At 44.9% G+C, this 24,877-nt stretch overlaps 1 long non-coding RNA gene and 1 pseudogene across 1 annotated transcript; one reads left to right on the top strand and one right to left on the bottom strand.

Annotated features, from left to right (window-relative positions):
- Positions 1-488: 488 nt before the first annotated feature.
- On the bottom strand, positions 489-6,542 carry LOC118661328. The gene is made up of 3 exons (XR_004969284.1): positions 6,352-6,542; positions 1,509-1,561; positions 489-565 (listed from the first exon to the last, which is right to left on the bottom strand). It is a non-coding gene; the product is annotated as an uncharacterized LOC118661328 (long non-coding RNA).
- A 12,202-nt stretch (positions 6,543-18,744) lies between these two features.
- On the top strand, positions 18,745-19,179 carry LOC118662226 (annotated as a pseudogene).
- The last annotated feature ends 5,698 nt before the right edge of the window (positions 19,180-24,877 follow it).

The raw sequence follows: 24,877 nt of genomic DNA, 5'->3' as shown, positions 1-24,877 counted from the left end.
CCCCTTAAAACTATAATCCTTTAACAATACATACTGCAGTGATTTCTAAATGAGAATAAATATCAAAATCATCCCCAAAAATTTTGATTTAGCAGAGCTGAGACAATCTAGAATTTAGAATTTTTTAAATTCCCAGGTAACTTTTATCTACATCTAATTCATTCACTGACACAAAGTATATATAGTTTATGATTATTTGAGTAACAAATTCAATACAGTTTTTGCTGTTTTCTTAAAGTTAAAATAAAACTGTAAGAAATAATTTTATCACATTTTAAATTCTAATTATTGTAAACATTGTAGGTTGGGAAATATAAAACAAAATGATCCTATAGCATTATGAATATTTCTGATAAGAAGGATGGCTCTGCAACAGAAAAAGTTGACTCATTAAAATCAATGTTTAAAAATTATTTCAGAGTCTTAACACCAGTAAAATGAGAACAGAAAATAGCTTCATTAAGTAAAATGCTGTAACATTCACTTACCTATTACTTTTTAGTATGAGAAACTGACTTTTCTACTTCCCACACTTATGTGGAAAGTGAATCAATTAAACCAGCCTCTGAAATAAAGAATATATAAGAAGTGACTTACTTGTAATTTAGTTTTATTTCCATTTACTTCATTTGTAATCTGAAGCAACAAAGTGAATCAAGCTTTAAGTTTATTTATAGATATGAAAATTTTCAGGTTGAGAGAACCCTAGAGCTTAAACCTAAACGTTGAAAATCATTACATAAAAAACTTTTTAGTGCTTTCTTAATGAAAACATTCATTGAATGAAAGGCAAAGTGAAAGCATGAGCCTAATATCACACACACACACACACACACACACACACACACACAATCGAAATACTTCAAATATTTTTAAAATCTTTAACCTTTATGTCCTTCAACTCCCGTTGCATTATTACCTGCCATTTCCATCATCTTCAGTGTCATATACATTCTACAATGACAATGAGCTACAATGAATCAGAAGCACCTGTCGGCATTTTTTAAAACTCACATGCTAGGACTCACCTGAAAAACTTACTGAATCAAAATCCGCTGAAGAGACAAGCCCATGCATATTCCACATATTTTTAAAAAATATTTTTTATTGATTTCAGAGAGGAAAGAGAGAGATAGAAACATCAATAATGAGAAAGAATCATTGATCGGCTGCCTCCTGCACTCCCCACACTGGGGATGGAGTCTGCACCCCGCAACCCGGGCAAGTGCCCTGACAGGGGAATTAAATCATTAAGTCCTGGTTCATAGGTCCTCGCTCAGCCACACTGGCCCAGGCAATTCCACATATTAAAAATGCTCCCGGGTGACTCTGATATAGGTTGAGCCAATAATATGTCATTCCTTTATGTACTAATAAAATTCTTACTTAAAAGGATCATTTCTTTGGGGTCTGGGATTGTATTGCATTGCATGACTAACTAGGTCTTTTTATACAATCTCTGAATTCTACTGGTACCTGGTATTTTTAAGAAGTAGCAAGTCATTTACCTTCAGCAGAAAAGGGCAGGTATTTCATCAGCTGTATTAGTCCCAGCAAACATCTGTAAATTAAAATAATTTTTTTGAAAAAGATAAGCTCCGTAAGTGTCTAACACTTGCCAAATAAACACCTCTAAGTTATATTTCTTTGAAAAGAGACATAATTAAGTTTCCAAAAATAAGAAGAGAAAAAATATTAATTCTTGAACACCCTAAATGACTGCCTAAGATGCTCTAGAACAGAGTAACTGTGATGGTCCATATAATCCCCATCAAAAACATCAAATCTCTGGGATTTGAGAATAGCAGCTGGAGGTGCCTCTAAGGTTAAGAACAAAGATACCATCAAACTCCAAATAAGCTCCATAAGAAACTTTTAAAAGAAATATTTATGTGAAATTAAGTTTAGGTTCTGAACTCACCACCCGACTCTTAGTTCCTGTGTTAATTTTAATGAAAGATACTGTCAATTCTTTACCATCTATCTATATCTATTGACAACTCAGCCAAATTATCAATTCTTTATTTTTTTTTCCACACTGTTGTAAGCAGTGTTGATTCTTATCCAGGATTACTGGTGAACACAAAATGCCGCTGCTTTGACTCAAAAGAGCTGGTGACAGCGTTGTATATTCAAAGAATAGATATTCAGCACCTATCCTGTATAAGGTGCCATGGTAGAAGCTTTAAGGGATAGAGAGAAATATAAGACAAGCTTTCTTGCCCTTAAGAAGTTTAAAATGGAATTAGGAAATTAACGCAAAAATACCAGGTGGTATCTGAGAAATGCGTAAGCACAAATAATAACTGCTAATTTGTTTTTAACAGGAGGGGCCAGGATGCATAGTAGATATGAGTGCTTTTTGTTTTGTTTTTTAAAACTGGAAATTGGAAAATGGGTAGAATTAGCTTACACAAAGGTCAGAAAAAGATATTCCAAGTAACAAAAAAGCAAAAGTACAGAAGCAAGAAAGCACAAGGTATATTTGGAGATATTGAGCTGACAAGTACAGAGAGAGCTGAGGTTTCCTTTAAGAATTTAAGGGGCAATAAAGCAAGAAAAGTAGATTGAGTTTTGACATGATAAGGTTTCAAAGTGGACTAAAGAATCTAGACCATATCTTTAGGCAGTATGGAAATATTTTGGAAAGAAGCATATATATATGCTTTAAGAAAGAGTGCTTTAAAGAAGTGCTTTAAGAAAATTCTGGAACAATGGTTATTTCCTACTCAAAGGAGCTTTTCCAGGGTAAGGAATATAACTGTTACACTATTCAGCACCATTTCCTAGAATACTGGAGAAATTAATTTATACCCAAAATATTCAAGTTCAAAGAAACAGTATCCTTTAGAGCAAAAATTTAGTCTCATTATGCTTGCAAATTAGGAAAACACTCACAATTTTTTTTCTTTAAAAATGACTTTTATTCATTTTTATTATGAAAGTAAAACGTACTTATTATAATGCAATTATATAGCTAAAGAAATAATGAGCATAAAAATCAACCATAATCCCACTATCCACCATTAATTAACATTTGTCATATATTCTTCTTTGTTCTAAACATGTTTTTATAAAAATTGAATGATACTATTTGGTCCATTCTATAGCCTCCTCTGTTACTTAACCCAGTGGTCGGCAAACTCATTAGTCAACAGAGCCAAACATCAACAGTACGACGACTGAAATTTCTTTTGAGAGCCAATTTTTTTAAACTTAAACTATATAGGTAAGTACATTGTTATTAACTTAATTAGGGTACTCCTAAGGCTTAGGAAGAGCCACACTCAAGGGGCCAAAGAGCCGCATGTGGCTTGCAAGCCTCAGTTTGCCGACCACGGACTTAACCATATAGATAAGCACCTCTATGTGTTACATAATTCCAAAACAGAATGTTTAATGATTGCATAGTATTTATTTCATCTTATTAGTGTAAGAAGAAAGCCTTCTTATCTGCTAGAACCCAATAATTAGTGAACTTTTAAAAAACTGTATACACACATAATCTTACTATTTTATCTAACTTAAAATATAGAAATGTATGTGTGTTTTATTTAAGGTCAAATCAGGCTTTTTTGTTTCACTGAGGGCTTTCTGTGCATAGGAAAGCGAGAGTTCCGAGTCATTTTTTTTTCCCCATGCTTTCAAAAACCTCATCATAATAATTTACACTCAACAAGTTTCCATTTTGCTCCTCTAAAGCAGAACAAAAACTTAAAGACATATTCAAAACTGAGAGCACCATTATGAGTGTTTAGGAATTTGTGCAACCTTTTACAGTTGTCCTGCCCAATTAAGAATTTTTGCACAAGCGTTTTTTTATAGTCCAAAGCATTTAACTTATTTTTCATAAGTGTAACTACTATAAAAATGACAATGCTTACACTCTTATTTCATTGGGGTATGTTAATGTTTAAAACTGCACAAAGCGACATGGGCAATGAACAGAGACTCTGGACTGTCTGAAAGGATTTCACAACTGTCTCAAAACCAACATAAAATTGCATTTATTTTTTTTTTCCTGATTATTTCTTGCACACCTGTTCTGTTGACGTGAGTTCAGAGCTATAGTGTGTGTGTGTTCCTCCCGCTGACTTCGGTGTTGAAATAGAAGCTAACAAAATTCAGAATCCCTATGGGAAATATTTGTCAACAGTCTGACAAGAGAGAGAGCAATTTACTAGAAAAGACAAGAGAACAGCAATTGGTCTGTTGAATAAAATAATTTAATTACCTGTCTAGGAAAGGGGGCAGGATTGGGAAGCAAATACTATTTTTTAAAATCGTAAATCATTGTCTCTTTCTTTACAACGTTAAACTGATTTGACTTCTCTTTTTTTTTTTTAATTACCCATTTTACGCTGGTTTAGCTCTAGTGACAAGCATTATCCTGGACACCTCAATTCAGTCTTATTAAAATAATAATAGCTAGCTTTTAGTGAGTACTTAATCTGACCCAGGGACTATGTCAACAGTTTCACAAGCATTATTTCATCTGAATATCAAATAGATTTACAAAATCTAGAAACTGAGGTTCAGAGAGAAACGGTATTTTGTTCCAGGTCACACACTAATACCCAGTGCAGCAGGGATGTGACCCTAGGTCAATCTGAGCAGTCCCCGCTCCTAACCTCTTCGCTACCACAAAATGCTCCCTTCTCTGCATTTTCGGGAATGCTAATTGCTTGTTTTAATATTAGGTGAAAACAAATAATTAGGAATCTAATTTGCCTCAATAAACACTGTCACATATTCCAAAGAAAAGAGTAAAACTAATATTTAGCATAATTGCATCATTGCTCCCATTCTGAGATGAGCGCTGACAGTACCTTGGATTAGTGACTTTCAAAATTAAATATCGTGGCACAGGAAAGCAATACATTGTGTATCACAACCCAGCAGGCACACATGCACGAAGGCGAAGGCGCGCGCGCACACACACACACACACACACACACACACAGTTTTGCGAAAACAATACCTTCATGATGCGTAATGTAATGCATTCTGGTCTTTTCTATGCTATTTTGTTTCCCTTTTTTTTTAAGTGCTCATTATGACTCACCAAATTAATTTCACAATTTGCCAATGAATGGATTGAAAACTACAATTTGTAAGAAAAAACACTGCCTCACATTATTAAGCAGAGCAAACACTATGTTATAAAAGATGGTTGTGACCCTTAATTCAGTCTATTGCCATTATATCCAATATCTTGGCCATTATAGTGATGCTTTTCAAGTATTTAACGAGTGTCTTTACTAAGGCTGACGGTTGTTGGCCAAGGTGCAGGGGGAAAAATCACTGCCTTTCACGCTTTGGGTCCAAATCAGTGCGCGCTGATAAGGCAGTGGAGGGATGTTTACGCATCTATATAGAGAACATCTTCAATGTATTAAGTAGAAAAAGCAGATCACATTAGTACCCCAAATATGTAACAAATTAATATAATTAACGAAACCCCAATTAACAGTGACTCTCTTAAAGATGAGCTTGCTATGGGCTTTTTCAGTGTGGTTTTTTTTTTTCCTGATAATATCTATTTGCTGTAAATATATATATACCTCTATTCTGGGGGTAAAAAAACCGTTTTTGTTCCTTGAAAGCCAGTATCTCGTTACGCATTTCTTCCACGCGCTACCAGAATCACCGCGTCGGATAATGTTAGGAGCTGGAAAGGGCCTTTAGCCGCGCGTAATGACGACGGCGTAATTTGACCAGATTTACACAACTGTTGCACGGCGATAGTAAAATGATCGTTAACAAAAAAAACTAACGTTTCCAAAATAAATTCTAATCGCGGGAAGCTGGCAAAGACCGAAGTCTGGGGGCAGCTGGACACAGCGCAGGGCACACGGGGAAGGGGATTCGTAGACAGGTGGCTCCGGACCGGCCGCGGTCCCACAGGTGCCCGTGCGAGTTCCCGCGGGTACAAAGCCTCAACTCCGACCTCGGCGGCCGCCCCTCTCCCGGCCCCCGCGCAAGGCTCGTCCGCGGACCCCTCGGATCACGGAACCCGACGGAAACACAAGGCAGCCCGCGCCCCACCTCCACCCCGCGCCCCAGCCGCCGCGATCCCCGCCACCGCGATCCCCGCCCGGAGACGCCGGCCCCGCTCGCGCCCGAGGCGCAGAAAGGCACTGGGGAGGAGGGAAGCCGAGGACCTGCGAGGCGAGCGCGGGAGCCGGGCAAGCGGTCCGTGGGTCCCTCGGGAGGAAGAAGGCGCCCAGGGCGCGAGGCAAGCAGGCCCCACCCCCGGCCGCGCGCACAGAGCCCGCGGGCGTCGCCCGGGCTGCGCGCCGACTCGGCCAGCCCGCCCGCGCCCGCCCCTCCGTCCCCGCCGGTTCTCACCTCCGTGGAAGCCGCCGGATTCTTCCGGGCCCCGGAGGAGACCGAGGACCGGTGGGTGCGCTGCCGTCCTATTCCGGATCCATGGCGAGTGCCCGGACCCGGAGCCGTCCAGAGCGCCGCGGCCGCCGAGCCTGCAGCCCGCAGCCCGCAGCCCGCGGAGCCAGATATAGGAGCCGCCCGCCTCTCCCGCCGCTGCGAGAGGAGAAGCGGAATGAGAGCGTCACTGGCAGGACCTGGGCCCCCAGTCACGACTCAGCCCACGTCGTCCTCCAGGGGCAACGCTGCGTTGCAGCCCCGAATGAGGTTTGACGTCAAGGAAGGTGCGAAAACAAGGCCCCTTCTGACGCAGGCTCAGCGGACCGCCTCCAGCCCACCCCCCCTCCGGGCGCCTGAGCCCCCTCCTCCCGCCCCCAACACTCCCCTCCCTACATCTTTTAAAGCGAACACTTCCTCCAGGGTCAGGGCCCCGCTCCGAGCTTGTGAAATCAAACCTGTTCCAAACAAAATGACCAGGCTCAGAGCGCAGGGAAGGCGCGAGATAGACACCGAGGTGGTTACTCTCGGAGGGGCCAGCTAGAAAACGCTTGCCAATTCCGAGCAACACACAGGAGCTGCAGAAAAGAAAATGGGGCTCCGAGGGGCTGGCGATTTGCGCTGTTCCGGTGTGTTTACCGCAGTGAGCTGCATCTAACAAAAGCAGCTGTTCAATGGGCGCTTGATTGGTGCTAGACACTGGGCTTAAGGTTTAGATGGGATTCTTGCATTTCATCCGCAGGGCAAGCCTTTATAGGATCTTAGGATGAATCCTACTGTACCTTTTCACAAACGAAAAAAACCCTAGGCTTGGGGAGGTTAGGTATTCAAAGACCTGTACTGCACACGAAAGGGTTACGAATATTAACCAAAACCCACTCAGTTATTCAGTGAGATTCTGTACTACCCACTGCGAATGCAGCCTTGTGCAAAAACAGCTTAGTGTAATGAGGGACACAAACCTGAATTCATCACGCTACTGAATGTATTATAACCTGTGACAAGGAAAATAATCATACCTAAAATGGAGAAAGACTTGTTGGGAGAGCTTATGTCTTATGTAAAAAAAAAAAAAATTAAATCATAGATGTGCTACTTTGCTCTTTGGTTATTGCAATAATTATCATTACATGTTTTTTGATAAGCATGTGGGTTTGCCCCCCCCCCCTTTTTTTTAACTTGCCTATTGCTTTTGCATTCCTAGTTTACATTCTTTGTGTATTTTTCATCTCCTGCCTCTCCTGCTATATCTTTCTCCCATTTTAAACCGGCTATCGCAACTGTTCAGTTTATCACCCCCTTCAGATTTTTTTAAGACACAAACAAAAGCACTGATTTTTTTTTTTTTAAGGCAAGGTCTTTTCACATTTCAACCTTGGAATTGATGAAAGAAAACTCATTATACATTAACCCAGTCCCCATGACATAATGTATTTCACAGATGCTAAGACACACATTTTTTACACTGAAAACAGGATGCGTTTTACAAACTGAGCTCTTAACATTGGTCAGGGGGGGCTGTATTAACGCGGCTGCCGTTGCCGCCACAGATAGACACTTGGATACGGCTGGCTGTTCACACTGCCCTTATTTCAACTGAATTAAGTGCATTGTGTTTTAAAACTCACAACCCTAGAAGGAGTGGATTAACAGGTATAGGAGTCTCTCAGACTTGAAGAGGATTTTTCCTAGGAAAAGAGGGCAGATTTCCCTAGGACCGAAAAGATTCCTCCAGCAATTAGCAAAGAGAGATATGGGACCGGCTAAAAGCTATTAGACCCCTGAGTTACGCACCAAGTACATTAGTTTTTAATGCATTTTGGAAACCTATATCCGAACATTTAATAAGCCTAACACACACATACATACACACACACACACACACACACACACACACACTCCCAAAAAGTGAAATATATGAGTTACTATTCCTAATGGTATGGTTAGTCAATTGCAATCCCTCTACGTTTTAGTAAAAAAAAAAATCATTAAAGAAGGAAAATGAATCCTGAATGTAACCTGAAAAGAATCCATTAACCTCTTCTGGTTAGATCAAGAAAATGCCAGCAAGAAAACTTTCTGAATAGCATCGGCTGCGTGGGGAGAATCCCTGGATTCAATAGCGAAGCACTTTTAAGCCCGTTTGGTGGCACAGGAGACAGTACAGCATGGAAAACCACAGCCGTTCAACAACTGAACCAAAAAGTGATTTAGAAAAAGGTGAAGTTCTTGCAACACTGCAGCCAGTTTTATGTTTCCCTTTTTATGCACCCACCAGGTTGATACATAATAATCTATTTCTAAGTATGAAAGAGTTCTTTCACTAAGGTTGAAATACAACTACTAAATGACAAGAAATCATTCCATTTTAGTTTACTTGGCAGCAAATTTTTTTTTATTGTTGTTAATCCTCACTCGAGGAGATTTTTCCACTTATTTTATAGAGAGTGGAAGGGAGAGGGTGACACAGAGAGAAACTTCCATGTGTGTGCGGGACCAGGGCTGGGGATCCTGCAACCACGGTACATACCCTTCACCAGGATTGAAACCCTGACCCTTCAATCCAAAGGCCAACACTCCGTCCACTGAGCCAAACCGGCTAGGGCTACTTGGCAGCATTTTTTTTTATCCCAACATGACATTATCATAAAGGTGGAGGAAGTGCCATCGTGCGTCAGCTGCGCAATCTTTCCAGGCCAGATTTCTGTCCAGTGGCCGTGGGGACTTTTTAGCAGAGCTTAATTATCTATAAAGTTGAGCTCTAAAAGTTAATATTTCCCCTCAATCCTTTGTTATCCCATTATAGATCACAACCCATTCATTCAGCAAACATTTATTTAAAAGATCCTAGGTTGATTTTATATGCATTTCAGTCCCTCCCCCATAGAGAAAAAAAGTTATCCTACGTATGTGTTATTTCACATTCTCCTTTCTTCATCAGAATGAAAACTGCTTTTTTATGTTCACAAGTCATAAAAATTCCAATAATTCCTATATTTTATAAGCTGTTTAAGCTAACATTAGGCTAATGTCTTAAAAGGAAAATGCTATAGGGAAAACCTAGGTCCCATTTCTTTTTTTTCTTTAGTTTTTTATTTTTATTTATTTATTTTAGAGAGAGAGAGAGAGAGATAGACATCAATCTGTTGTTTCACTTATTTATGCATTCATTGGTTGGTTCTTGTATATGCCCTGACTGGGGGCAAGTGAGCTATCTGGCTAGGGTTAGGTCCTAATCCCGAATCAAAAAAATAAATAAATAAAAATATATTTAGATTCCATCCGGTAAGAGATTGGATTATTTACCTCAAAAATTATATTACTGTACACATCTACCTATTCATAGTCAGGTGAAATCACTAGGAAGCTTTCACCCACTGGCGTGGCATTTCACCTCTTTAAAGAGTATAATGTCATTTTTAAAGGAAAAGGATTCACTCATATTCCACATCCAAATCATGACTTTAAAATTAATTAGGAGGGTCACAAAATATCTCCATCCATTATGTCTTGTCCTTGATTCCTCCCTGTAAGATGACCTCCATCCTTGACAAAAATTTTATCCAAAAGGAGAGGGAAGGATGATAATGTAATGTCTTCATCTTACTGATCATTAGAACAAGAAGAAACACATAGCTTAAAAACTACAGACTTATATGGTGGACAAATGGAGGATGGCAGCGTAAATGTGGGGACGGGCTAGAGTGCAGGAGGAGATTGTGTGAATGGGTTAAATCCTCATCCATCAGATAAGAATGTAATGTGTAATGTGTGAAGTCAGAGAATCACTAACTAGCACTATAAGCCTATTTTTAACTAAACCTAGAGATGACCCACCAGAGCTCAAGACAATGTTTTTCGTGGTTGCTCCTGTTTGTCAGGAGTAAATGTGGGCAAAGGCATGGCAATGGAGCAGGCGACTACAATTCTAACAGTATTTCCCACACGTCAATTTAAAATTATGCACAATGAGCCCTGGCTTGGGGGCTCTGTGGGGTGGAGTATCATCCTGTGCACCAGGTGGTTGCAGATTTAATTCCTAGTTGGGGCATGTGCCTTGGTTGCAGGTTCGCTCTCCAGTCAGGGTGTGTGCAAGAGGCATCCCATAGACAGTTTCTCTCTCTCTCTCTCTCTCTCTCTCTCTCTCTCTCTCTCTCTCTCTCTCTCTCTCTCTCTTCCCCCCTCCCACCCTCCCTTTCTCGCCTCTCTGAAAATCAATAGAAGGAGCATATCTTCGGGTGAGGATTAAATAAATAAATAAAATATGCACATGAATGAGATTTAACTTATCCATTATAGTTTTCCCATCCTATTCTTCCTTCCATGTAGTCAAAACCAATTCCTTTCCACTTTTATATTCTGTAGATAAACCTGTAATACAACTCCATACAGTGGCATAGCTGGGACATGGTTTGACATAGTTGATTTCCAATACACAATTCTTTACCAACTCTTACCATATCCCACTCCTTTCTCTTTTTTCTTTCCTTCCCCTCTTGTTTCTCCCTACCCATTTTTAATTTTTTTTCCTTTCTTTTTTTCTTGCTAGTAAAACCACAACCTGTAGCCCTTAAAGATAGTATTTTTAACTTCTGGTGATAATCAGGACTGACAATGTTACTTACCTCACCCTTGTTCCTTCCTTTAATTCAAAAGTCATTTCAAAGCTTATGTCCTCTGGAGTTTTAACTTTTTTTAAAAAAAGTATTATTATTGCCTTTCCATACAGTGAAGTCATTAATATGAGAACTATATATATTCTTGAGCTTTGCCCCCTATTAAACTTCCAAATGTCTTCACTGGTTGACTTGCAACAGTATAGAATTATTTCATGGCTGAAGTATCTCCCGTCCTTACCACCAAAGCCTCTACAAGATGCCTCACTATCACAAGGTCAATTGTATCACCTATATTTTCTTATTTTATGTATTCCTGATGCTCTGAAATTTGAAGCCCAAGGACCCAGGGGTCCCCCCTTCCCAGGGTTAACTAATTCCCAGACATAAGGAGACAATGTGCCTTCCAGCAAAGCTTTGATGTGCAAGTGAACCAGTCCCTGAGTCCAAACTGCCCTCTCATCTCCGTTTATCAGACCTCTGGCCCTAGCCCTTCATTACAGGGCCAGATACCAGACAACTAGAGATCCAATCTCCAGGCAGTCTGCAGAAACTATTCAAACTGTCCAGTTATCGTGTGCACGTACGTACCCTTTGCTCACCTTGCTTAGCCCATTCCTTCCCGCTTCTCCAGGAGCCCTTCCCGGACTGACCTGCTGTTTCCAGGAAACCATGAATATAACAAAAATATTTCCCCCCTGGCAATCATTTTTGTGTCTGTGTGTCTTACTTTATCTGCGAAAAACAAGTCTAGGGTACGTTTTTTAGAGCAATTGGAGCAGCGAGCAGAATAGCTTTGCACCAGAGGACAGGATTTGTATGTACTTAGATGGTTGGGCTCACCAACAGAGGGGCCACTGCTGGTTGTGGTCACTCTGGCTGCTTTCTGGCTATATTGTTGTTGTTTTCTCGGGTATTGCCATGATTTCCCGCCTACAGTTGGAGGGTTCAGGAGCTGAGTGCCCTCTGCTCCTGGAGGGCCACTTGCAATGCCAAGCATGATGCCACTGCAGCAGGAGGAGATGGAGTGACTGGAAAGTAGACTGCATATCAAGGCTTGATTCATACAACTATCTCTTCGGACCACAATGGTGTGAAGACAGAAATTACTAGTGAAACAAAACTTGAAAAATTAATCATATGTGGAAATTAAACCACAGCTTTGAAAGAACTAATGCGTCAAAGAGGAACTCATAAAAGAATTTACAAGGTATCCTGATACAAACAAAAATGGGGAAAAAAAGTCAAAGTTTGCACGATGCAGGAAAAGCCGTTCTAGAAGGGATGTTTATAACGGAAAAACAATATAGTAAAAGTAAAAAAAAAAAAAAAAAACTCAGCCTAACTTTAACCTCAAGGAAAAATGTAGAGAGAACAACACACTAAGCCAAAAGTAGCAGCAGGAAGAAATAATACAGATTAGAGCAGAAGTCAATGAAATAAAGATTGGAAAGACAGTAGAAAAAAAATCAACAAAGTAAGAGTTGCCTTTGTGAAAAGATGAACAAAATTGAAACCCTTTAGTTAGACAACCAAGACAAAAAGAGGGAGGACTCAAATAATAAAATCAGAAATGAAAAAGGACACATTACAATTTACAAGAGAAATGCAAAGAACCATTAGAGACCACTAACACAATCATACGCCAACAAACCGGATAACCTAGAAAGACATGGATAAGTCACGAGTCTGTACCTCTTCTTTGCTTTGCACATTCCTTCTGGAGAAAAACTCCACCAGGCTCCTGCTCCCAGTCCCCCTCTCCCCTCTGCCTGTTGATGTTGCAGGCCACTTCCCGGGGGACCCTGTGTGTCCGGCTTGGCCTCCTGTTTCCAGGACACAGTATCATACAAACTTCTTCCTTCATAGCAATCATATTTGTGTCTGTATAGCTTACTCTTTCTGCTTAAACCAAGTCCAGGGCATGTGTACACAACCACTGGCGAAGTGGAGCGCAGCAGACCACCCCAGATGGCTAAGATAGGGCCTGAGACCTCTTGGGCTCTCCAGTGGGACCCACCAGAGACCACACACCTAAGCAGCACTGCTGGCTGGGGTACAATAACTTCCTGATGAGTATTGCATTGTTTCTTGCTTTTTGGCTTTTGGGCTTTGGTTTTTGGTTTGGGGTGTGTGTGTGTGTGTGTGTTTTGTCGGATGTTGCCATGACTTCCCAGACTAAAGGAGGGAGCTCCTACACCTGAGTCCTCCTCCTGATGCATGGAAGAGGGCAGCGCTGAAGAGCGAGCCCTCAGGGTGAGCCCCGCAGGGTGCTAGGAGGAGCCCAAACTGCGACTTGCACGGTGGGGGCTGTGTGACCCGGCATATAGGGTTCAGGACCCACGACTGTGCACTAGCGCGCTGCGCTGCGCTGCGAGGTGTGGCAGAGTGACATAACGCTTAAGATGGCCAGACAGTATTATTCAGGACCACAGCAATAGGTACAGGCACAACTCCAAGTAGTCCTTCCTAGTGGGAGAGATACTGCGCCTAATTCCTAACACAATAAGGTCAAGTGGGAATGTATAGCCAAGGAGCAGGGTGGGCATGAAAAAATGACCACGAGGAAGCATTAGGGAGAAGGCGGGCTCCCACTTACCAAGCCAACAGCATTCTTGCGGAGGCAGTCCACGGGGATCAGTTAGGGGGAGGTTTCTGATCTGATATCCCAGAAGCTGGGGGACTCTGGTGAAAATGGATTTAGCAGCGCTGGTGCTAAAACTGGGTTTAACAAGGAAGTACACAAATGCGCCCAGAAGAAGGTCCTGAACCTTGACCACAGGACAGTGACGCAAAGAATCCTTGTCCCGTGGGTGCTGGGTACCCTATGGGGCTGCATTTGATGGCGCTCCTGGTGCCCCATGCAATGCAGAGGTAGGCGCTGCCCAGAAAGAGGCAGGAAGTGTCTGTACACTGCCACTGTAAAGAGAAAAAGCTATTCAATGGTACTTGTTAAAATGGTAAGATGGGCTTTACTCAGGGCCATCGCAACAGGTGTAGGAACCTCTGCTATTAGGATTTTAGAGTTGGGGAGAGACTGGGCTCAGCTCCAAATGCAGCAGGAGCAGTTCTGACTACAGAACTAAAAACTAATAAATGGCTTTCATTTAAGCCCCTAAGTTTGTGGTAATTTGTTACCTAGCTGTAGAAAACTATTACAGCAATCAGTGTGAACGCAATTATATTCATTACACAAGAAATTCACAAACACATCGTTCTTAAAATTGTTTGAAAAATAGAAAAGTTGGATGACTTCAAACTTTAAAACTTCCCCAAGTCCAAGAAAACTACAGAGTAAAAGGCAACCTGTGGGATGGATGAAAATAATTGTAAATTATAAGGGGTTTCCTACCCAGCACATTTAAGAAGCTTATACAAATGAACAACAAAACAAATAACCCAGTTGAAAAGGGAAACAGTGATTGAATAGACATTTCTCCAAGGAAAATATACAAACAGCCAGCAAGCATATGAAGAGATGCTCATCATCACAAATCATCAGGGAAATATATATGTCGAAACCACAATGAAATATCACCTCACATGCATCAGGATGCCAGCCATCAAAATAGCAGAAAACAACAGTGTTGCAAGGGAAATGGAGAAGTTGAACCCCAAGTGCACTGTTGGTGAGAAGGTAAGACAGTGCAGCCGTTATTAAAAAACTGTATAGAGGTTCTTCAAAAATATCAAAAAGAGAGGTTATATATTCTCTACCAACCCCACTTCGGGTATTTATCCAAAACCATTCAAAGTTTATCTCAAAGGAATATTTGGACCCCATGTCCATTACAACAGCTGAGAGAGAAATAGAGAAAATAGGGCATTTACATATGAAGGAACATTATGCAGCCCTAAGAAAAATCCTGTCATGGCTACTGCATGAATGAGCACCAAGGACCGATGCTAAAAGAAATACGCAAAGTCATAAGAAAGAAAATCACTGCACGGAGTAAGTACCTAAAGTAGTCAAAATCATGGAAAGAAACGTAGAATGAAGATTACCAAATGTTGGGGAAGTAGAGAAGTGTTATTAGCATAAATTGGCTATACAGTCTCTGGATTGCAGGATCAAAAAGTTTTAGAGATCTAGTGAGAACGAGTATAGTTAACACTCATAAGCTATGCACTTAAAAATGGCTAAGGTGGTAGATTTAGTATTATCTATCTTTTACACAACAAAACGCTGTATTGGAAAGAAATAATGGACAGAGAATGAGGGGAATGGGAACCTGGAAGGGTTTGTGTCATGGACTTTGATCTACTGCAGCAATTAGGTGCCATAGATGGGTCCTAAGATTCAAAATTGCCTCCAAGATCCTTACTCTCTCCGTGACAGGGTTTTACACAGCCGCTGACCAATGTTATACCCCAGAGCTCACCAAAACTATTCAAACTCTCCAGGCAAAGGCAAAGCTCATACACATGTTTATTTGCTTCGCTCCTTCCTGTTTAAACAAACCCCCATAAGGGATCCCGTCCCCCGCACCCCCCTCCCCCTGCACCCCCCCCCCCAGCCGCATCTCTCTCTGTCTCAGCTAATCTTGCAGGACACTTTTGTGGTGGCCCCGCATAGCCTGCTGGGCTCTCTGTTCTGAATGATTTCGTTACAGTAAAAACCATCTTCCTTCGTGGCAATTACTTTTGTGTCTTTCTATTTCTGCGCGGAAGTCCGGAGCACCTTTCAAAGCATTTGGCACAGCAAGCAGGACACTGCCAGCCATGGGGGTGATGCACCAGCTGGACCCAACAACAGCTGCCACCGCCTAGGGGCACCTCTGGTTATGCGCATACATGTTGCATGATGGCTGCTACATTCCCCTGTGTTTTTAGCCTAAACTGGGGGCGCTCCAAAAGTAACGTTGTCCTAGAGCTGCCTGGAAGAGTGCTGGGAGCAGTGTGCCAAGTGATGCAGAAAGGGATGGTGTGTGTGTGTGTGTGTGTGTGTGTGTGTGTGTGTGTGTGTGAAAGATGAGAGAGAGAGAGAGAGAGAGAGAGAGAGAGAGAGAGAGAGAGAGAGAGATGGATGAAACTGGCTCAGCAGGGCTCTTGTTAAAACGACACTTTACAAGGAAGATGTCAGAGGAGCCTCAGAGAAGATGATTTGGGAGCCTAAACCAAGTACGCTGAAGTGAAGAATTCACAGAAAGTACCCTGGAAAGTCTGAAAGGTACAGTGCCAAGGCACATCTGTGGTACAAGACCAAGGTAAAAACTGCAGCAGCACCAATGGCATCACTAGTGGCAGCCACAGGACGCTGCTGTGCAGGAAGCTATGGATAGAGTTGCACAGGAAGGTGGGGTTCGTGCCAACTAAGGTGCTGAGCTGTGCTGCCCCGTAGTGCCACTGTTAGAGAGAAAAATATCCAATGACACGTACTGAAGATGGTAAGGCCGACCGTAGCACAGGTATTGGGACCCCTGCCCTGTGATTTCACAGTGGAGGAGAGACTGGGCTCCATGCCAAACACAGCATGAGGGGGTGAGAATACACAGCCAAGGAGGAGAATGGGGCAATGGATGGAAAATGACATCAGGGAAAAGGGAAGCGCTGCTTAAGCAAACCTAACACAATCCTTGCTGAGGATGGGACAGGGCAATCAAATATCACCTGGGAAATGATGAAGGATCAGGATCCTGATCAGATAGATACGCAGAGTGATCAGACAGGGAGGCGGGCAGGGAGGTTCTGGTGAGAGTGACAGGCGAGTTCTTGCTAAAACTGGGTTTCACCGGGCAGAGCACAGAGAAGCCCAGGAGGCCAGGGAGCCAGCCTGACGAAAACGTGTAAGGACGCCAAGAGTCTTCCTCACCAAAGAGTGCCCGGCAACATGGGGAAGGGCTAGGGCACTTCCGCCTGAGATGCTCACCAAATACCGCAGTTCCAGGCTAAGTGCGTCCACCAGGCAGAGCTGACGTGTGTCTGCGGTACAGTGTTGTGTGGGTCTGAAGTACAATGCCACCGCGCACATCAGAGGTACCCCTGCTGTACACCCCCAAACACCAGCTACGGAGCCCAGGTCCGCCTGTGGTTTAGTGTGGAGGTTCTGGTGAAAACGATTTAGAGTTCTTGCTAAAACTGCATTTTACAGATGCACGTAGGACAAGCATGTCAGACTCAGAGGCTAACACAGGCCAAATAAACAAGGTTTAAGTTTATGTGGGCCTCAGAAAAACAAACGCTTCAATTTTCATAGAAACGTAGGTTTATCTCGGTAGACACATGCTGAATACAAAGGACTGAAATAAATGAGTCATCGATAACATAAAATAATAGAACATTTTAATAAATATTTTTTCTTGAACATTAACTTACCAGACACTGAATAACTGCACAAATTAATAAATATAATGCAAATAAACCTATATTTTTTTGTTTTCTGGACACGAAATATTTCTGTTGCGCACACCAAACAAGTCAGTCCAAGACTAATGACGTGGCAATCGGCTGCTAACATATTCGCTGCTAGTATTGGTGGAGAGAAATGGTGCGCCTGTGCATAAGGCGCATAAGGGAAATGTACGCAACACGATTATAGTAATCAGTCATTAGTGAACGTTGTAGTTCATTACTAATAATTATGTATAACAGGATGTTGTAAAAATTAAGTTACGAAATTTTTATTAAAAGGTTTCTTACATACTGTTATATTGGCTGGGCCACAAAAAATATTCATTGTGGGCTGAATGAGAGTTTGACATGAGTTTGACATGCTTGGCATAGGACAGTGATGGTGAACCTTCTGAGCTCCGAGTGTCAGCATTTTGAAAAACCCTAACTTAACTCTGGTGCCCTGTCACATATAGAAATTTTTTGATATTTGCAACCATAGTAAAACAAAGACTTCTATTTTTGATATTTATTTTATATATTTAAATGCCATTTAACAAAGAAAAATCAACCAAAAAAAATGAGTTCGCCTGTCACCTCTGACACGCTTGTCATAGGTTCGCCATCACTGGCATAGGAGCATGTCAGGGATCGAGCCTACCAAAAAAAAGTTAAATGAAGCAAACACTCTTCACAGAGTGCTGCAGTAAAACCCAGAAGCATTAGGTTCCAAGCGCCGGGTTTGAGGCACCAGGTTCGCCTGCGGTATCTTATCTATCGTAGGAGGCGAACCCGCCCCAAGGCGCTGACGAGCTACCACATACAGTGCCTCTGTGTGTGTGCGGTACAGTGCTGCATGGTGAGAAGTATAGCGCCAATGCCCTGTATATGGGGGTACGGTGCTGTAGTACACCCTTGGTAGGTTGTTTCGTTGATGTTTCTATCTCTCTCGCTCTCTCTTCCCCTCTGAAATCAATTTTTTTAAAAATATATTTTTTTAAGTATAATGAAGCAAAGAATCTCCCTCAACAGAGAGTGCCACCAGTAGGACCCGGAAGCGCTGGGTTCGAAGCACCGGGTTGCCCACTAGTGCACCAGCCCCTGATGAACTTCCGCAGTTACATGCACAAATGTGTCCACCTTGTAGAGCTGATGTGCATCCGCGATACAGTGAGTGAGGCTGAAGTACATGCTGTGTCTCTCCCACCCCCCAGGTACAGGTGTACGGTTCTAGCGAACACCGGGCACTGTGCCAAGGTCCAGCTGTGGTTCCGTATGGAGGTTCTGGTGAAAATGACTTAGCCAGAACTCTGGCTAAGACTGCATTTTACAAGGCAGTGCACAGAGGAGCCTTAGAGAAGGTTAGGGAGCGAGCCGGACTATAGAGTATAACAAAGCAGAGGTGCAGAAGAAGATGGTGGGCTCCACGGGAGTTAAAGTTCCTCCTCATGTTCGCTTGTTGGAAGAACTTGAGGAAGGACAAAAAGGAGCGGGCGATTAGTTAGCTAGGGCCTTGAAGACGATGAAGATATGACACTTTCAAGGTGCATAGGTATGATTATTGGACCACCAAGGACAAATTATAAAAACGGCCTATATAGCCTGAAAGTAGAATGTGGACCTAAATACCCAGAAGCTCCTCCGTCAGTTAGATTTGTAACCAAAATTAACATGCATGGAATAAATAATTCCAGTGGAATGGTAGAGGCACAGAGCACACCAGTATCGGCAAAACGGCAAAATTCACAGAGCATTCGAAGTTGGACTTCAGGAACTGAGACATCTAATGGTGTCCAAAGGTAATGGGATGCTTTCACAGCCGCCAGGAGGACAAGCAAACAACAATTAATTTTAGTGGATCTCAAACTTGTCTTAAACCAACAATCTCCTGCTCATGTTAATGTCTTGATTAAACATTACAATGCAAAATAGCCACCCATTAAGTGAAAGAATGCCAGCTGGTAAACAAAACCCAGACGTGTGTAAGAATATGTTTAGTATTTGTATTCACAGTATGTTCTCAGGTAACAGGAGAAAAAAATGTAGCACAATTTGTTTTAAGGCACGGTCATTTACACATAAAGCTGGAGTATTCAAAACAGAATTCAGATTTACAAGATGAAATTATGGTGATTTTTACTAAAAAGAAAAGTCTCAAGAAGGAAAAAAAGAAATGGAATGCTTTATCCATCTTGCTTAGCGAAAAAGCTTCAATTTAAATTGTCTAAAGTAGCGGGTACAATGAAATTGTCTCAAATTGTTTTAATGTTTGAAGCAGTGTGGGTGCTGACTACCAATAGTATCAAAAATATGTTCAGGCCCTAGCCGGTTTGGTTCAGTGGAGAGAGCATCGGCCTGTGGACGGAAGGGTCCTGGGTTTAATTCTGGTTAAGTGCACATGCCCAGGTTGCAGGCTTGATCCCCAGGAGTGGGTGTGCAGGAGACAGCCAATCAATGATTCCCTCTCATCATTGATGTTTCTCTCTCTCTCTCTCTCTCTCTCTCTCTCTCCTCTCTCTCTCTCTCTCTCTTCCTCTCTGAAATAAATAAAAATATATTTTAAAAATACATATGTTCAGGATTGTTTTGATACCTGTATTTATAATTTTTAAAAAATGTCATGGGAAAAGTCAATGAATTCCTGTTAAAAGCTGTTTCTGTGTGTTACATGTAACAGGCATGGTAAATATTTATTTCCAGTCTTTGTTTGACAAACCATATATTTTTAAGTTTAAGTGAAATCAGCAAAAAAGAAATGGGCGAATGGATATGGGATTTTTGAGATTAAAGTTAGTCTTAAAATGTGGATCGATTGTGTTCTCAGAAAAAAAAAATATAACAAGCAAACACTTCACACACAAAAGAGAGCCGCGGGAAGACCCGGGGTCACCGGGCTCGAAGCACCAAGTTCGAAGCGTCGGGTTCGCTTGCTGTACCGTGCGAGGTGCGTCCACCCCAGGTGCTGGCCATCTACCGCAGGTACGTGCCCCAGTGCATCCACCGCAGAGAGCCGAGATGCGTCTGCGGTGCGGTGTTGCGTGGTCCGAGTACAGTGCCGAGTGCACCCGAGGTACCGCGCTGCTGTCCACCCGCGGTAGGTTGTACGGTTCTAGCGAACACCAGGTACTGTGCCAAGGCCCACCGTGGTTCGCTTTGGCGGTTCCGGTGAAAATGACTTCGAGTTCTGGCTAAAACTGCATTTTACAAGAAAGTGCATAGAGGCGCGCTGGCGTTTAAGAAGCGAGCCTGACTAAAAAGTATAACGAAGCAAAGACTCTTCCACACCAAAGTGGGGCGGTACCACCGGGAAGTGCGGGTTCACCCGCAGTACCATGCGGAGCGGCACCAGCCCCCAAGCGCTGACGAACTACCGTAGTCACGTGCCCCAGGTCGTCCACGGCATAGGCTGGGGTGCGCCTGCGGTACAGGGAGTGGGTCTGAAGTACAGTGCTGTGTCCGTGGGAGGTTGTACGGTTCCAGCGAACACCGGGTTGGAGCAAGGTCCACCCGTGGTCCTGTGTGACGTTTCTGCTGAAAAATGACTCAGGAGCATTCTTTCTGAATGTGCATTTTACAAGGAAGTGCATGGAGGAGCCTAGGACGGTGATGGCGAACCTTTTGAGCTCGGCGTGTCAGCATTTTGAAAAACCCTAACTTAACTCTGGTGCCGTGTCACATATAGAATTTTTTTGATATTTGCAACCATAGTAAAACAAAGACTTATATATTTGATATTTATTTTATATACTTAAATGCCATTTAACAAAGAAAAATCAACAAAAAGAATGAGTTTGCGTGTCACCTCTGACACGCGTGTCAGAGGTTCGCCATCACTGGAGTAGGAGAAGCTTAGGGAGCAGCCTGACTGAAAAAGTACAAGGAAGCAAAGACGCTGCATCACAAAGAGAGCCCCGGTCAGTGCTGGCAGCGCCGGGTTCACCCGCGGTACCCGGCGAGGTGCATCCGCCCCCAGTTGCTGCGGAACTAGCGCAGTTACGGCCACGGTGCCGCCCCCTACAGCGCAGAGGTGCGTCTGCGGTACAGTGCTGCAGGGTCTGACGCACAGTGCCGAGTGCACCCGCGGTACAGTGCTGCATGGTCTGACGCACAGTGCCGAGTGCACCCGCGGTACAGTGCTGCAGGGTCTGACGCACAGTGCCCAGTGCACCCGCGGTACAGTGCTGCAGGGTCTGACGCACAGTGCCGAGTGCACCCGCGGTACAGTGCTGCAGGGTCTGACGCACAGTGCCGATGCGGAGTACAGTGCTGGGTGCACCCGCGGTACAGTGCTGCATGGTCTGACGCACAGTGCCCAGTGCACCCGCGGTACAGTGCTGCAGGGTCTGACGCACAGTGCCCAGTGCACCCGCGGTACAGTGCTGGGTGCACCCGCGGTACAGTGCTGCAGGGTCTGACGCACAGTGCCGAGTGCACCCGCGGTACAGTGCTGGGTGCACCCGCGGTACAGTGCTGCAGGGTCTGACGCACAGTGCCGATGCGGAGTACAGTGCTGGGTGCACCCGCGGTACAGTGCTGCATGGTCTGAAGTGCAGTACCGACTGCTCCCGCGGTACAGTGCTGCAGGGTCTGACGCACAGTGCCGATGCGGAGTACAGTGCTGGGTGCACCCGCGGTACAGTGCTGCATGGTCTGAAGTGCAGTACCGACTGCTCCCGCGGTACAGTGCTGCAGGGTCTGACGCACAGTGCCGATGCAGAGTACAGTGCTGGGTGCACCCGCGGTACAGTGCTGCATGGTCTGAAGTGCAGTGCCGACTGCTCCCGCGGTACAGTGCTGCAGGGTCTGACGCACAGTGCCGAGTGCACCCGCGGTACCACACTGTGAACACCGCGGTACAGGTGTCCGGTTCTAGCGAACACCAGGCACTGTGCCAAGGCCCACCGTGGTTCCGTATGGAGGTTCTGGTGAAAATGACTTAGAGTTGTGGCTAACACTGCATTTTACAAGGAAGTGCACAGAGGAGCGCTGGCGTTTAAGAAGCGAGCCTGACTAAACAGTATAATGAAGCAAAGACTCTTCCACACAAAAGTGTGGCGGTACCACCCTGAAGCGCCGGGTTCGTCCGCGGTACCGTGCGGAGCAGCATCCGCCCAAGGCGCTGACGAACTACCATAGTCACGTGCCCCAGGTCGTCCACGGCAGAGGCTGAGGTGCGTCTGCGGCGCAGTGAGTGGGTCTGAAGGACAATGCTGTGTGCACCGTGGTACGGCGCAGCTGTCCACCCGCGGTACGTTGTACGGTTCTGGCGAACACCGGGTACGAAGCAAGGTCCACCCGTGGTCCAGTATGATGTTTCTGGTGACAATGACCAAAAGCGTTCTTTATGAACGTGCATTTTACAAGGAAGTGCACAGAGGAACCAAGGAGAAGCTTAGGGAGCAGTCCGACTAAAAGTATGAAGAATCAAAACACACTGCGTCACAAAAGAGAGCCGCGGTCAGTGCTGGCAGCGCCGGGTGCACCCGCGGTACCGTGGGAGGCGCATCCGCCCCAAGGCGCTGCCGAACTAGCGCGGTTATGTACCCCAGTGTGTCCACCTACAGCGCAGAGGTGCGTCTGCGGTACAGGGAATGGGTCTGAAGTACCGTGCCGAATGCTCCCGCGGTATCGCGCTGTGATCCACCCGCGGTGCAGTTGTACGGTTCTAGGATACACCAGGTACCACGTGGTTCCGTATGGAGGTTCTGGTAAAAATGACTTAGGGTTCTAGCTGAAACTGCATCTTACAAGGAAGTGCACAGAGGAGCGCTGGCGTTTAAGAAGCGAACCTGACTAAACAGTATAAGGAAGCAAAGGCTTTTCCACACAAAGTGCCGCGGTACCACCGGGAAGCGCCAGGTTCGGCCGCGGTACCGTTACCGTGCAAGGTGCACCCGCCCCAAGGCGCTGACGAACTACCGCAGTCACGTGCCCAACTGCATCCACCGTACGGAGCTGACGTGTATCTGCGGCGCAGTGAGATGGATCTGAAGGACAGTGCCGTGTCCACCGCGGTACGGCGCTGCTGTCCGCCCGCGGTGTGGCTGTACGGTTCTAGGGAACACCGGGTACAAAGCATGGTTCACCCGTGGTCCAGTATGATGTTTCTGGTGAAAATGACCAAAAGCGTTCTTTCTGGACGTGCATTTTACAAGGAAATGCACAGAGGAGCCTAAGAGAAGGTTAGGGAGCAGCCTGACTAAAAACTACGAGGCAGCAAAGACGCTGCGTCACAAAGAGAGCCGCGGTCAGTGCTGGCAGCGCCGGGTTCACCCGCGGTACCGTACGAGGTGCATCCGCTCCTCGGCGCTGCTGAACTAGCGCAGTTACGGGACCCGGTTCCGCCACCTACAGTGCAGAGGTGCGTCTGCGGTACAGTGAGTGGGTCTGAAGTACAATGCTGTGTGCACCGCAGTACAACACGATATGGCACAGTTGTCTACCCGCGGTACGTTGTACGGTTCTAGCAAACACTGGGTACGAAGCAAGGTCCGCCCATGGTCCAGTATAATGTTTCTGGTGACAATAACCAAAAGCGTTCTTTCTGAACGTGCATTTTACAAGGAAGTGCACAGAGGAACCAAGGAGAAGCTTAGGGAACAGTCTGACTAAAAGTATGAGGAATCAAAACACTCTGCGTCACAAAAGAGAGCCGCGGTCAGTGCTGGCAGCGCCGGGTGCACCCGCGGTACCTTGCGAGGTGCATCAGCCCCAAGTTGCTGCTGAACTAGCGCAGTTACGGGCCCCGGTGCCGCCACCTACAGCGCAGAGGTGCGTCTGCGGTACAGGGAGTGGGTCTGAAGTACCGTGCCGAGTGCTCCCGCGGTATCGTGCTGTGATCCACCCGCGGTGCGGTTGTACGGTTCTAGGATACACCAGGTACCACGTGGTTCCGTATGGAGGTTCTGGTAACAATGACTTAGGGTTCTGGCTGAAACTGCATCTTACAAGGAAGGGCACAGAGGCGCGCTGGCGTTTAAGAAGCGAGCCTGACTAGACAGTATAAGGAAGCAAAGGTTCTTCCACACAAAGTGCCGCGGTACCACCGGGAAGCGCCAGGCTCAGCCGCGGTAGCACCGGGAAGCGCCAGGTTCAGCCGCGGTAGCACCGGGAAGCGCCAGGTTCAGCCGCGGTGCCACCGGGAAGCGCCAGGCTCGGCCGCGGTACCGATACATTGCGGAGCGGCACCCGCCCCAAGGTGCTGACGAACTACCGCAGTCACGTGCCCCACTGTGTCCACCGTACGGAGCTGACGTGTATCTGCGGCGCAGTGAGTGGGTCTGAAGGACAGTGCCGTGTCCACCGCGGTACGGTGCTGCTGTCCGCCCGGGGTAGTTTGTACGGTTCCCCGAACACCGCGTATGGAGCCAAGGTCCACCCGTGGTCCAGTATGACGTTTCTGGTGGAAATGACTCAGGAGAGTTCTTTCTGAAGGTGCATTTTACAAGGAAGTGCACAGAGGAGCCTAGGAGAAGCTTAGGGAGCAGCCTGACTCTAACGAATCTGCCCTAATCGGTTTGGCTCAGTGGATAGAGCATCGGCCTGCG

Source organism: Myotis myotis, unplaced genomic scaffold (genome assembly GCF_014108235.1).
Source record: "Myotis myotis isolate mMyoMyo1 unplaced genomic scaffold, mMyoMyo1.p scaffold_m19_p_8, whole genome shotgun sequence".
NCBI lineage: Eukaryota > Metazoa > Chordata > Mammalia > Chiroptera > Vespertilionidae > Myotis > Myotis myotis.
Note: the sequence above shows the minus strand (reverse complement) of the source record. Positions and strands in the feature narration are given on the sequence as shown.